The sequence below is a fragment of the Palaemon carinicauda genome, chromosome 7 (genome assembly GCF_036898095.1).
Source record: "Palaemon carinicauda isolate YSFRI2023 chromosome 7, ASM3689809v2, whole genome shotgun sequence".
Classification (NCBI taxonomy): Eukaryota; Metazoa; Arthropoda; class Malacostraca; order Decapoda; family Palaemonidae; genus Palaemon; species Palaemon carinicauda.
The window spans coordinates 93,898,997-93,913,533 of NC_090731.1; the positions used below are offsets into that span (position 1 = coordinate 93,898,997).

At 42.7% G+C, this 14,537-nt stretch overlaps 1 protein-coding gene across 1 annotated transcript in view; it reads right to left on the reverse strand.

Annotated features, from left to right (window-relative positions):
• Rs1 (Dead-box helicase Rs1) overlaps window positions 1–14,537 on the reverse strand; it is a 474,615-nt gene that overhangs the window by 167,668 nt on the left and 292,410 nt on the right. The gene's annotated exons all lie outside the window — the stretch shown is intronic.

The following is a 14,537-nucleotide window of genomic DNA, read 5'->3' on the forward strand; positions in this document are numbered from 1 at the left end:
ATCTAATGTATCAAAAGTCTACAGGCCAAGTTTTCCCCATTTTATAAGTTGACTGTGAATGAATCTACTGTATAATAATAATAACAAGAATCACAATCCTGATCCAGATCACATCTAAATTTTAATGGGTTCTTCCAGGGAATGATATGTATCTGTTGTTAAAATTTGGTGAAAATCCGGCAAGAAGTTTTGACTTAATCCGGCTCACAGACAAAGAGATAAATGAATTAAAAAATAAATAAACATAGGTGGTTTTATGAGCTCCTTGGCAAAGGTAATAAAACAAGGCAAATAAATAAATGGATGTGGTGTACAAATCTAATTGTTGGATATGAGTAAACTTCCTAATTTATTAATTTTATTTCAGGAGATATTTTTTCTTTAATCTTTCCTGATTGCTTTATTTAATTTGGATGTATGACATGGCTGTTTATGTTTTAATAACATACTTATTTACCAAGAGCTATCTGGAAAATTATGTATTTGACTTAACATAAAAAATAAAGGAGAGTTTGGCTGAGGCACATTTGTTTTGGATCCAGATCCTTTGTTCGCTCCCATTGTTGCTGTCTGAGTGGAGCGGAAACAGTGATGCCTCACAACACAAAATAAGGGCTTTCGTGAAGTGAATTTTTCGTGTAGCGAGTTACCTTTTACATGTAAATAGCCTAATTCGTTCCAGACCCTAGAAAAACACTACATTAAATTATTATAAAAATTATATTTAGCCCTAAATGTACTAAATATATGAAAAGTACTGTACTGTGATAATTTAATAATAAATTGACATTAATATTCTGAAAAAGAAGTGTTTCTTAGAGCACACAGTAAAAATAAAGTAACAAAAATGTGGAACCTTACCTTTGGAGTGAGGCGATGTCCGAGAGCGAAGTGCGGGGCGGTAGAGGAGACAATGAAAACGGCGGAAAACGTTTACGTACAAGTGGCAGAAAACGTAAACGCTTAACTTTACAAAACAGATTTATAAATGACAGAGAACATTAACACTTAATTTTAGGAAACGCATCTACAAATGGCAGGAAATATTAACACTTAACTTTACGATAAACTTAAAATAAAATTTATCGTTTTTTATTTTTCTATTTTTTTTTTTAATTTATGTTTTCTATTTTCAAAATTTAATTACTCTACGCATTTTCTTCATCACTACCAATTTTCTTTTGTGTTTTAGCTGGCGCTTGGTCTGCTTCTACCAAAGGTCTCTCACTAAAATATGCGTCAAAAGAAGCTTTTTCTGCCTACTTCTTAAAATGTTCCTGAAATAACTCGGGCAAACTTCATTACAGTACTCAAGCGCACAACCTATGAGAATTTTTTCTGGGTGTCTCTTTTCTATGAGAGTCACCACTTTAAAGTAGCCATCTAGACCCTCTTTAATTTCTGCCGTTGTCAGTGGCTCATCCTCCTCACCCCCGCTGTACTCTTCCTGAACGACGTTAACTCGCATGGCCTCCAACTCCTTCAGGTCATCCATCATAAGTTCATCTTGGTGCTCCTCGATAAGCTCATCAATGTCGGCCTCATCAACTTCCAGACCCATGGACTTCTTGAGTGTAATGATCTCGGCAACTTCAGATTGAGCAACAGGTTCAGGATCGTCAACATTTTCGGAATCGTCTTCAGTTTGGTCTGCGTGGAAGCCCTCGAAATCTCGTGAGAAGACGGCATCAGGCCACAGCTTCCTCCAAGTAGAGTTCAATGTGCGCCTCGAAATCTCCTGCCAAGCTTGATCGATCATTTTGAGGCATATGACAATATCAAAATGCTCCTTCCAAAATTGACGAAGGATGAGGTTTGTGCTCTCAAAGATTTCGAAACATCTCTTGAAGAGATATTTCTTGTAGAGTTTCTTAAAGTTTGAAATCACTTGCTGGTCCATGGGCTGGAGGAGAGGGGTGGTGTTCGGGGGAACATAGAGAATCTTGACAAAGGAATATTGTGGTGCAATATCTTCATGGAGGGAAGGAGGGTGACCGGCATTGTCCAGTACCAGCAGGCATTTCATAGGGAGGCGCTTCTCTTCAAAATACTTTTTCACAGTCGGGCCAAAACAAATATTTATCCACTCGATAAACAATTGTCTTGTTACCAAGGCTTTTCCATTAGCCCTCCACAACACATTTAGACTTTCCTCAACGACTTTGTGAGTCTTGAAGGCTCGAGGAGTATCGGAGTGATACACTAGCAGGGGTTTCACCTTGCAATCCCCACTGGCATTTGCACAGAGTGCAAGGGTAAGCCTATCCTTCATAGGCTTATGCCCAGGTAGCCTCTTTTCTTCTGCCGTGATGTATGTTCGACGAGGCATTTTTTTCCCAAAAAAGCCCAGTCTCGTCACAATTGAAGACTTGCTGGGAACTGTAACCTTCCCGGACAGTCAACTCGTCGAACGTCTTAAAAAAGGCTTTGGCTGCTTTCGTGTCCGAGCCTGCAGCCTCCCCATGACGCACCACCGAATGAATACCTAAGCGTCTCTTAAGGGGACCATCCGCCATTTTTTTTCTAATAATCCAAATTACACCATTTCTATATTTGTTTTAGACATATATAATACTTTCATCATATAAAAATTTCAAGTCATTTGATCAAAAAACTTTTGGATTTATTAGCAAAAATCATGATTTAAAAAAAACATTTAGGTACATTTTTCCCCACTACTATAATACCAATTGTATTGAAACTTATACCATAAAAACTACTCTATAAACTGAACAATTCTGTCAGACAGAATTTTGATTTCCCTTTCTGTTTTTTTTAAATGAATCTTTATTTTTTTTTCCTCTTTAAAAAAAATGTAAAAAGAAAATCAAAATTTTATCTGACAGAATTGTGGGATTTTTATTCTTCTTTTCAATGATATCTTTCTCTCTAATATCCAACAACAAGTAAGTGAGGAAAATGTACCTAGGTGCAAATAAGTGTTTTTGAGTTATGAGTTCCCAAAGATTTGCAACAAATTTTCACTTCTTTTCTTAAAGAAATCAAGATATTATCATTATGATAACTTTTATTGTTTATTCATACATAAAAACACCCTAAACGAGGTATTTGAGGTATTCCTATGTTACGAGTTGTCAGCGATCTCTCATTTTTGCCAGTGTTTTAGTTAGCAGGTTTCAGCTTTATACTCTTATTCATGTTTCCCTCTTTCTTGGTTCTTTTTTTCTTGTTCTCCACTTACCTTTTGTTCTTTCTATCACCTTATGTAACATTGGCATTGCTATAAAGTTACAGAGGACGTTGTGAAAGCACAATTTATATACGAACTTCAAGTAAAGAAACACATGCATTATAATTTCTATATGTCTTTGGAAACTTTGCTGATGTTCTCGTAGCTGGTAGTTTTCATTTACCTACCCTCTACCAATGCCTTTCATTTCTGCCAGAAGTACGAGATTTCGAAACGTAAGACAGAGAGAGAGAGAGAGAGAGAGAGCGAGAGCGAGAGAGAGAGAGAGAGAGAGAGAGAGAGAGAGAGAGAGAGAGAGAGAGAGAGAGAGAGAGCATGAATTTAATTTTGGAGTGATAGCATTTGGTTGATATAGATGGCAGTTCAAATTGAGAGAGAGAGAGAGAGAGAGAGAGAGAGAGAGAGAGAGAGAGAGAGAGAGAGAGAGAGAGAGAGAGACTATGAGTCTGTCAAACTCAGTCATGTAGACGACGCAGTAAGGATGACGTCATCATTTTAAGACCGCTATATCTTCATTGTTTGGAAAAATGATTGACTATTTGTTCTTTTTATGACCTTAGGTAACATTAGCCTTGCTATAAAGTTCCCGAGGACGTTGTGAAAACACAATATACATACGAACTTCAAGTAAACAAACGCATGCATTATAACTTCTATACATCTTTGGAAACTTTGGCTTCTGTTCTCATAGGAGTAGATTTCGTTCAAATACGCTCTACCAATGCCTTCCATTTCTGCTAGATATACGATATCTCGAAACATGGGTGAAAAATCGCTATAAATATGCAAAAATAACACAAAGACGATTTTGTCAAACTCAGTCATGCAGACGACACAGTAAGGATGACGTCATCATTTAAAGACCGCTATATCTTCGTTATTTGTGGAAATAATTGGCTGAAACTTCTGGGAAGCATGTACGATATGTTTACGCATACATAGAAGCAATAAAACGATTTTCGATTTCTGAAAGTTGTTATGTCAAAACACCATGGAGGACGGTCCCCTTAAATTTTTCAAAGCACCCACAAGAAACCTTGAACTCTGGGGGTTTCTGCTTTGATGTTCCTTCTCCTGCGTCTGCATCGGCCTGAGCACGCACGAGACCACCGAAAATGGCGCTGGCTATCTGGCATATTATCGCTTTGGTGATGGTGTCTCCAGACATTTCTTTGTCCTTTATCCAGACGAGCAGCAGTCTCTCCATCTCATCATGGAGGTTGCTCCTCTTGCTGGAGAAAACAGTCACACCCTTAGAAAGTGCTTCTGCTTTGATAGCTTCCTTCTGCTTAAGGATCGTTCTTATCGTAAATGGATTTCGGCCATATTCCTTCGCGAGCACACTTAACTGCATGCCAGGCTCATATTTCTTTATTTCCATCTTCACCTCCATGGAAAGCATCATCCTCTTCTTTCCCATAACATCAGCGACTTTCTTGGGACCCATGGCTAATGATGTATCGTAGGATCACACACGATAACAGTACGTACAGTAAAATTCTTACGAAAGCGAAATCACAAAAACTAAGTCAATGCATACGATACCGCTGCCAGAACGCCAGTGCATAGATGCACGATGGGATACAATACAGTAGATGTCGCCCAATAGGAGAGCAGGATCTCATGGTGGTAACTAGCATCCAAGTAGGGAGATAACCAATGGGAACACAGGAGGATGGTAGCGAGTTTACGTGCTGGCGGCGCGCAAATTTTAAAATCCGTCTCGGATGCTCCCGCTCGTACCGCCTTTCGTTGTCCGAAACATTTTTTGTGATTCGAGTCATAAAATTCTTCGCATCTCCTTTCGTGAAGTGAAAATTTCGTAAGCCAATTCTTTCATAGCTAGAGGTTTGACTGTATATGGTGCCCAGACCGGGACATCACACTGAATACTGCTGCTGATTCTCATCTTTGTTTAGTAAGGCAGAATGAAGGACGGAAAAGCTGCACTGCCACATATGGATGGGCTACTCAGTCTTCAAACGCAAGCATTGTTGGAAGATCGAGACGTGATCAAAGTGGAGTTGCAAGATGCCGTTGATGAATTCGACAGACATCTGACCATCTTGGATGGTGCTCAGTCAATGTTGGAATTGTAAATTTTTTATTCAACTGAATTAGAAGAGGACATTGAGTATGCACATCAGTTTTGGTGAAAAAAATGAACTCTGAGGATACAGGCTACCCAAAGGTTAGTTGACATGGCTAGAGATGAAAGTCAGCTTAGGTCTAGTGAAAGCAGTTCTGCGTCTGGCGAATGTTTGTGCAACGTTCATGTGAGATTGCCCAAACTAGAGTTACTCAAATTCAGTGGTGTTTTAACTGAATGGCAATCATTCTTGGATAGGTTTGTTGCTTTAGTATATAACAGTGATATTCCTACTTTAAGTAAATTCTGTTATTTGCAATCACTGTTACAGGGTGACACAAGAGCAACGATTCATGGATTATCTCAGACAAGTGTTAATTGCCCTATTACTTGTAACATGCTCAGGGAGAGGTTTGGTAAACCAGAACATATTTTTTATCATATTTAGGCTCTATTAGGTGTTGCATTGCCAGCTAAGGTTCTGCTGGTAGCTCAAAATATATATCCTCCTTATGAAAATTGCAAAATGAACTTTAACACATCTATTTAGCTTAGAAGCTTTATGAGTGGATGGTAAACAGTATGGGGGTTATTTATGACACCAGATATTATGTCTCGGCTACCCATTGACATCCAATTGAATGGTCTAGGGAAGGTTCTGGACATGAAAGTGATCCTTCATGGTTATTGAAATTTTTACAGGGGGAAATATAGTGTCGAGAGCCGTCACAAACTTTTAAAGATATTCATGCACGAAAGTGGATGATTGTTTTGTTTAATCAGAAAGATGTAAATTTCAAGGTAACTGTCAGAGTTCATCATCAACCCTTCAAAACTTTTTCCGAAGTAGGTGTAGGCATAAATAGTTATAGGTTGCAGTGTATGTTTTGTAATAATGAGCACAAAAGTAAAAATTGTAATGCTATTTTGAAGTTCTCTGTGGCTGGCAGGGAAGAAGATATTAGGTCTGCTAAGTTGTGTCTCAGATGTGTTGGATAGGATCACTTTTCTAGGGAGTGTTCATCAAAATGAGCGAAATGTACAGGAATGCATAACATATTGTTTTGCAAGGTAGTAGGTTGGCCAAGGCACCAGCCACCCGTTGAGATACTACCGCTAGAGAGTTATGGGGTCTTTTGACTGGCCAGACAGTACTACATTGGATCCATCTCTCTGGTTATGGTTCATTTTCCCTTTGCCTACATACACACTGAATAGTCTGGCCTATTCTTTACATATTCTTCTCTGTCCTCATACACCTGACAACACAGATTACCAAATAATTCTTCTTCACTCAAGGGGTTACTGCACTAATTGTTCAGTGGCCACTTTCCTCTTGGTAAGGGTAGAAGAGAGTCTTCAGCTATGGTAAGCAGCTCTTCTAGGAGAAGGACACTCCAAAATCAAACCATTGTTCTCTAGTCTTGGGTAGTGCCATAACCTCTGTACCATGGTCTTCCACTGCCTTGGTTTAGAGTTCTCTTGCTTGAGGGTACACTCAAGCACACTCTTCTATCTTATTTCTTTTCCTATTGTTTTGTTAAAGTTTTTATAGTTTATACAGGAAATATTTATTTTAATGTTGTTACTCTTCCTGAAATATTTTATCTTGTTAAAGTTTTTATAGTTTATACAGGAAATATTTATTTTAATGTTGTTACTCTTCCTGAAATATTTTATTTTCCTTTTTTCCTTTCCTCACTGAGCTATTTTCCCTGTTGGGGCCTCTGGGCTTATAGCATCCTGCTTTTCCAACTAGGGTTGTAGCTTAGCAAGTAATAATAATAATAATAATATTAAATCTGATACAGATGAGAGTAGTCGAACTGGTCAAGACATAGGCATGAGTGGTTTTCCTGTTTCTATTCCTACTGAAAAGGTCACTCGTGGTGTAACTCATTGTAAAACTAACCCAAATAATAATATGTTTGAAACATGTAGTGTTGCAGATGGCAAAAGTCAAGGTTTAGGGTAAGAAGGGCATGTGAAAACAGATTTTGAGCAAAGCAAAAAATCTATTTTTGGGTGATATGGCCATGTCGTCCTGATAGAAGGTTCCTTTAGGCAGCTTTCTAAGGGATATTTGGCTAGTGATACTCCCAGAGAAATGACCACAGATCTCCAGAATTCTAACTCCTGGCGTGAGTATCCTTAAAATAATTCTTAAGGATATCGCATAATATCAGGGGACGTATTTCTTGATACAACACATGGCAATCTTCACCCCGAATAGAGTTTTTGCTCTGAGGGGGAAGAGTGGCGAATTTGAAGGGGAGCCGTTACCAAGGTTACCCGGTGGATCCCCTCCCGGTGCCACCCCGGCGAACTATTCCTTTTGTAGTAGCGAATTAAGCACGGTGCATCTCCCAACTGCTCTCGGTTATGTTACTATTTCAAGGATTATTACTATGCAATCTCCAGCATCTTCATCCTCTGAATAGCTGAGTATTTAATCTTTCCTATGTATAATTTTTGGCTCCCTTCTCACAGTTAAATAAGCATAATTTAGATGTGTTTAGTGGAGCAGAACCATCACCGGAGGCGGCCATTTTGGACCGCTGTTGTACGCCATAAATGCTTTATTTAGTTAGTAGTACGACGTCCCCGGTATTTAGCTTTAATGAATTAAAGCTATTTAGGCAAATTATACTAGTGAAGATAAGATAATATTTCCTCTTCTGTTAAACGTTTCGATAGTATACGATAGGGCCTCGGTGACGTAGCGTAGCCGAGATCCTGACTCGAGTTAGGCTAGCCTAATGCGTTTTAGTTTACTTTAGTAACGTTATCCCCGTTTATCCTCTTGTATCGTTTTATTAATTCAATCGGAGATGGCACAACTCCTAGAATTACTAACATAATTCGATACTCGTCTCTTTTAGAGATTTAAGGATAAACCCTTCCTTCCCTCTGAGTGCTGCAGGCCATGTGAAAAGCTATTGTACTCTTTGATACTGGATCAGACAGATCCTATGTTCCTTGTAAATTTGTGAAGAGAGTTCAACCTAGACGGATTACTAATGAATGTATATCATATTCATCATTTGGAGGTGGTAAGGCTCTCAAAGGTAATCAATGTAATGTATATGATTTAACTTTGATATTAAAGGGGAGAGTCCTTCCTTATTTGCAGCTAAAATGAGATAAATGTGCACCTTTGTTCTACCATAGTGTCCCTGCTGTAAATATTAAAAATTTTTCTTCTCTACAGATAGCAGATGATTATATGAATATCTGTTATGTTGATATTGATATTTTAGTAGGCTTAGATGCTTATTGGAAGTTCATGTTACCTAATAAATTTGAACAGTATGCTGCAAAACTGGTGATACTTTTTATTTTTGCATCAGATGAGTGTTGTTCCCAAGTTGCCACTTACTATTAAAACTTATATTTCACTCTGTAAACATGCGCATGTATAAGACAACGTTGGTCCTTTATCATATAGAATTTTATCATTGAAAAATATTAGGTCGTTGAAAAACCTTTCATGCTAGAATAATATTTAGGAACAAGAATTAAATGTTAGTGTAGCATGAATTCATAAGTTCACCATAACTTTTCATGTTATTTCGTGTACAAGAGCTAAAGATAGTTAGGGCTGTGGTTTTGAAACGTGCAATAAATTACTATAAGCCATACCGGTAGCTTAGGTTATAGTTAACGCTACCTATATAGGTCTAGTTTCAAGAGAGGTTCCTTCAGGGAGAGGAAATAATGATAAATAAACAAATAGGAGGTGGTGAGTTATCTTTGCAATTAGAAATATAACCAACTCTACTTGTATTATTATTTTTACGTTACGAAGGGAAGACTACAATCAAGTCCGACATATTAACCAACATCTATTATGCACCGATTCTACAATAATAACATCTCTCTAAAAATAGCAATAATAATATGACTCTGGAGTCTGACTTTATAACATACTAGGTCATGGTTATATGCTTGATAGCAGCATTATATTTCTGAATGAAATCTTATAACTAACTTATAAAAGGGTGTCTATCAGGCCATAATGTACGATTTGTGAAATTTTTCTCCAGTGTAGGTATAGTATGAATCGTTCTTTATTTTTTTCCTAGGCCTAGACTTTATAAGAACTATATATCCAAAAATGCAAAGTTCAAGTCGCCAAAGAAAAAGGCGAGGAGAGGCAAACTGAGCCATTTAAACTGTCAAAAGATGGGTTTAACAAAATCCTAAGTAAATCACAAGAGATAAACTTACTAAAGGCATTACTAAACCAAGTAATAGATAAAGATTAAGATTGATAATATGACAATTTGTCCTAAATTGTATTTTTCCTAGGTATACAAACCCATAGTCATTTAATATAGGAATTTGCTTCAGCGCTCCTGAAAAAAGGTCAATGAGGAAGAAAACCAGGCAGTTGTGCTGACTGGCTGGCTGGCGGTATGGAGCGGAGCTTAGCACCCCCCCCCCCCAGCCCACTTTCCTCATTCAGACCCCTTAGGCTCAATGTGGAACATGAGAGGGGTGGTAGAGGCGGGCATTTGTATTAAATGATTACGGGTTTGTATAGCTAGGAAAAATATAATTTGGGACAAATTGTCATTTGTTTCGACGCAATACACAACCCTCGTCATCATTTAATGTGGGAAGACTCACTGGCTGGTGGGAGGACTACCTTTGCTGGTTGTGAACAGCTAACTGTCCGGATATACACCGGGTCTTGAATGAGGCCAGAGGACTAAATCCACCTTCCCCTGTCTCTCGACCCGACATGATGATGGAGGGGTCTGAGAGACTGGGAGCCGGGTTGCGCGATGGGTAAGAGCATCGCACGACCCGAGAGCGTGAATGTAAGAGAAACTCGACCCTAGGGTCGCAGTGACTGGATGAACCTCCATAACAAAAGGCAAAGGGTTTATACATCCACCGTTTTTCCTGCCTAGCAGAAGACAAGGGAGAATACCTTTAAACAAACTCTGGGAAGACTTGTCTTGATGTATGGGACTCCAAGGGAGGAGACAGAAAGGCAGAGCACGTGCACATTGCTTTTACACTACCAAACATACCATAAAAATGAAGACAAGATACTTCCCTGTCCCAGAGGAACGCGAAAGGTCAGACAATAGCTTGAGCTGCTTCCACAGGGCCAAGAACAAAGGTGTCCAAGGACTTGTGCGTAAACTCCCTCACGTAAAAGGCAGTAAAGGTGGTCTGGCATTTCCAAACGCCAGCCTTCAGCACTTGGCCCATTGCAAGATTTCTCTTGAAAGCGAGTGTGGGGGCAAATGCCCCTGATCTCATGAGCTTTAACCCTCGCTGGTGCTTGGACTCTTCAGGAAGTCTCATACGCCTTGCGGATGGTTTCACAGATCCAGAAGGATATCGTGTTCCTCGACACCTCCCTCTTGGCTCTGCCGGTGCTAACGAAGAGTCGTTGACATTCAGGTCTGAGATGCCGAGTTTGCTTAAGATAGTGCCGGAGACACCTGACGGGACAGAGAAGCCTCTCACCTGAACCGCCACTCGCTGCATCCGGTAAGGAAGGAATAGTGAAAGACTCTAACCTGGGATCATGAACCGCTGGGTTCTGAGTCTTGGCCACGAACTCTGGCAAAAAACTCAAGGAGACCTCCTTCCAACTCTCTGCGTGAGTGACATTACGAGAGAGGCCGTGTTACTCCAAGACTCTCTTCACCAATGCTAAGGTTAGCAGAAATATAGTCTTTAGGGTCAAGTGCCTGTCTGAGGCACGGTTCAAGAGTTCGTACGAAGCATAAGTAAGAGACCCGAGAACTATAGTGACATCCCACTGGAGAACTTGAAGTTTCCTCGGGGGACACGACTGTTCGAAGCTCTTAATGAGCATAGAAATCTCGAAGGCGTTGGAGATATCTATGACCTTCAGACGGAACACCACTGCAAGGGCAGACCTGTACCCTTTAATAGGAGAAACCGAAAGGAGCTTATCTCTGCGAAGAAGGACTAGGAAGTCTGCGATCTGAGTCAGAGATGTTCTGACCGGAGAGATACCCCTTTCACTACACCAATCACCGAAGACCAACCACTTCCCCTGGTAGACTGAGGAGGAGGATCTTCTAAGGAACCCTGATATCTCTCTCGCAGCGAGTCGCGAAAAGCCTTGCAGTCTGAGGAGATGCTGGATAGTCTCCACGTGTGAAGTCTGAGCGACTGCACCGCCTGGTGGTACCTGCTCGACAAGGCTTGCCGAAGGAGATTGGGCCAGTGTGGTAGCTCTCTCAGTGCCTCGACCAGGAGAAACAACATATCGGGAAACCACACTATGTGTGGCCATAGCGGAGCAATGAAAATCATCCTGAGTCCTGGAGTTACTAGGACCCGGGACAGGACTGCGCAAAGCAAGCAAAGGGGAAGAAACGCATAGAAATCCAGTGAATCCCAAGGATGTTGCAGTGCTTCCTCGAACGCAGCCGCGGGATCTGGTACTGGAGAGCAAAACACGGGAAGCTTGGCGTTGTGCCATGTTGCGAATAGGTCGATGCATGGTTCTCCCCAGAGGTTGGGTACTCGACTTGCTACCCAAGGGTGAAGAGACCATTCTGCCCCTATTACCTGGTCTCTGCGACTTAGGGCGTCTGCCAGAACATTTCTCTTGACTGGAATGTACCTGGCTAACAATGTTCCGTGTTGACTCTCTGCCCACAGAAACACCAGCCTCGTCAACTGCTGCAAGGGACGTGAGAGCGTGCCCCTTTGCTTGTTGACGTACGCGTCCACGGACGTGTTGTTGCTCATCAGAACTACCGAGTGGTCTCTAAAACGGGCCTGGAAATGAATGAGTGCTCTCGAGACTGCCATCATTTCCAGCCGGATGTGCAGGTGTTTCTCCTCTTCCGACCACACACCTGACACAACTAAGTAGTCCAGGTGTGCACCCAACCTTCTGTGGACGCGTCTGTGAACAGACGGAACTGAGGTGGAGGAGGGTTTATGAGAAACCATCTCATGAGGTTCTCCTCGTTTAGCCACGTACGGAGATCCTCCCTTACTTCGCGTTCCATGAGAACCGGACGAGAGGGAGGATCGGTGGCTGCCGACTACTGCTCCTTCAGACACCACTGAAGGAGTGGAGATGGATCCGCCCGACGATTCTCCAGTGAGGAGAGGTGACCTAGAAGAGCTTGCCACTGGAGGGCTGGAAGTTGTTCCTGTGACAGGAACGGCTGCGCAATCTCCCTGATTCTGTTGGTCCGTTCTTCCAAGGGAAGAATGCGAGTTGCTGACGAGTCGATCCCATATCGCGATAAACTGCCAGAAGCAAGTCAAGGTCCTGAATCAACTGCTCCTACGAGGGAGCGAGAATCCACCACTCGTCGAGGTACATCAATAGGCAGATGCCCTCGAGTGGCCCCAAGCTGCTACCGTCATGAACACTCGCATGAACACTTGGGGAGCTGTGCACAGTCCGAAGCACAGGACTCTGAACTGGTACACCGTGCCCTGGAAGATGAATAGGAGGTACTTTCGAGACAATTGATGAACTGGTACTTAGAAGTACGCGTCCTTCAAGTCTATCGGAAGCATGAAGTCGTACTGCCTGATGGCTAACAGCACAACGCGAACTGTCAGCATCTTGAACGCAGTTTGCTGAACAAACTTGTTCAATAGCGAAAGGTCAATGATCGGTCTCCAACCTCCTGTCGCCTTCTCGACAAGGATGGGACGACAGTTGAACCCTGGTGACTGATTGTGCACGACTTCTAGAGCATCCTTCTCCAACATTTCCTGTACTTCCGCCTCTAAAGCCAGAGCCTACGGAGATGTTGGAGCGTACGTGTGGAACGCTATTGGAGTGGAGGATAAGGGGGGCCAATGAAGCACGAATGAAAGCTTGTACCCTTCAGCCCTTTGAGAAGGGTCAACACTACCCATTCCTCAGCCCTAAAGTGCTGCCACATCGCCGAATGGCGCGATAGGCATCCCCTACCTTCGGCAGCATGGGAAGGGGAAAGCCAAGCTCAGCGTTTCCCTTTCCCTCGCTTGCCCCTGTTCTTTCCACGACGTGGAGGAGCTCCTGAGGGAGACTGAAAGGTCTGTTTGGGAGAAGAACCCTTCTGAACAGGAGCAGGTCTCGGCTGCACAAAAGCAGCAGGAGCACAATCAGCGGTACCCTTGCTACTTCCAGTAGGCTTGGCCACAGACAGTTTCGCGGGACCAGGTCCCCTGAAACTCACAGCCTGCGACTAGTGGATAATGGAGTCATTCGAGTCGAGGCGCCATTTATCCCACGCGGCCCCAACTTCCTCTGGTGGAAAGAGAGAAGTTGCACCTCTAATAGGAGTGTTCATGAGTGCCAGGGCCTCTCCTGAACCAATCTGTCTCGCCAAACGAGCGGCTACTGCTTCGTGCTTTTTGAGCACCAGATTGGCATACTGGGTAACAAGCTGGTCCAAGAGAAAGGCAACAGCTTTCCCACCAGACAAAGCTAGGTTCTTGTACTGCTCCATGTGTTCAGGGGTAGCGAGCTTGGTGTCCCGCACGAACACTGTGGCCGTACCACACCAGTATTCGGGCCACGAAGCAACCTGGAGAGCAGCTACAGAGATGGACTCCATAGTTGAAATCTCAGAGGCCGAGAAGGAGAGACACTGAGATTTCAAACTCTTGACTGAGGAACCCACAGCAAGCGCTCCAACCGCGGGGTTGAGAGGGAGACGACAAGGCACAGAAGACTCTGTGACGTAGTATCTCTTCTGTTGCTGGAGTGGTTGAGGGAGAAGCTTGTTCGAACCTTGGCTCCTAAGCGAGTCACCAGGTCCTGTGATCTTGTCACTCACTCGATCCAATGCTCGAGCAGCCTGTCTCGACCAGGGTAGTGTGATGGGCCGTGAATTACCTTCGGGAGCTCCCCATATTCTCCAAGGCTGTACACTTATCCTCAGACACTACCGCCGGAGGAGCCCTGAGGCCATTAATCTCATGCATGAGGTTAATGACCTCTAGGAACGGCGACTCCACCTCGTGATCTTCCGTCTCCTAGGTAGGTGAAGGTTGTGGAAGTGGCTGATCCCTCGGTCCCACTACATCCGGAGGTGTAGGGGAAGCGACATGCTGCACGGATGATGACATCCCCCATGAATACGCTCGCTCTGGTCCTAAGACCGAACCAGGCGTGTATTCAGGAGTCGAGGAAGGACCCTGGAAGGGTTCATCCCTGGAGGAATGCATCAAGGTTCCTACTGCGACCGAGTGCGTGACTGGTCGCTGCAGGTCCCACGAAGC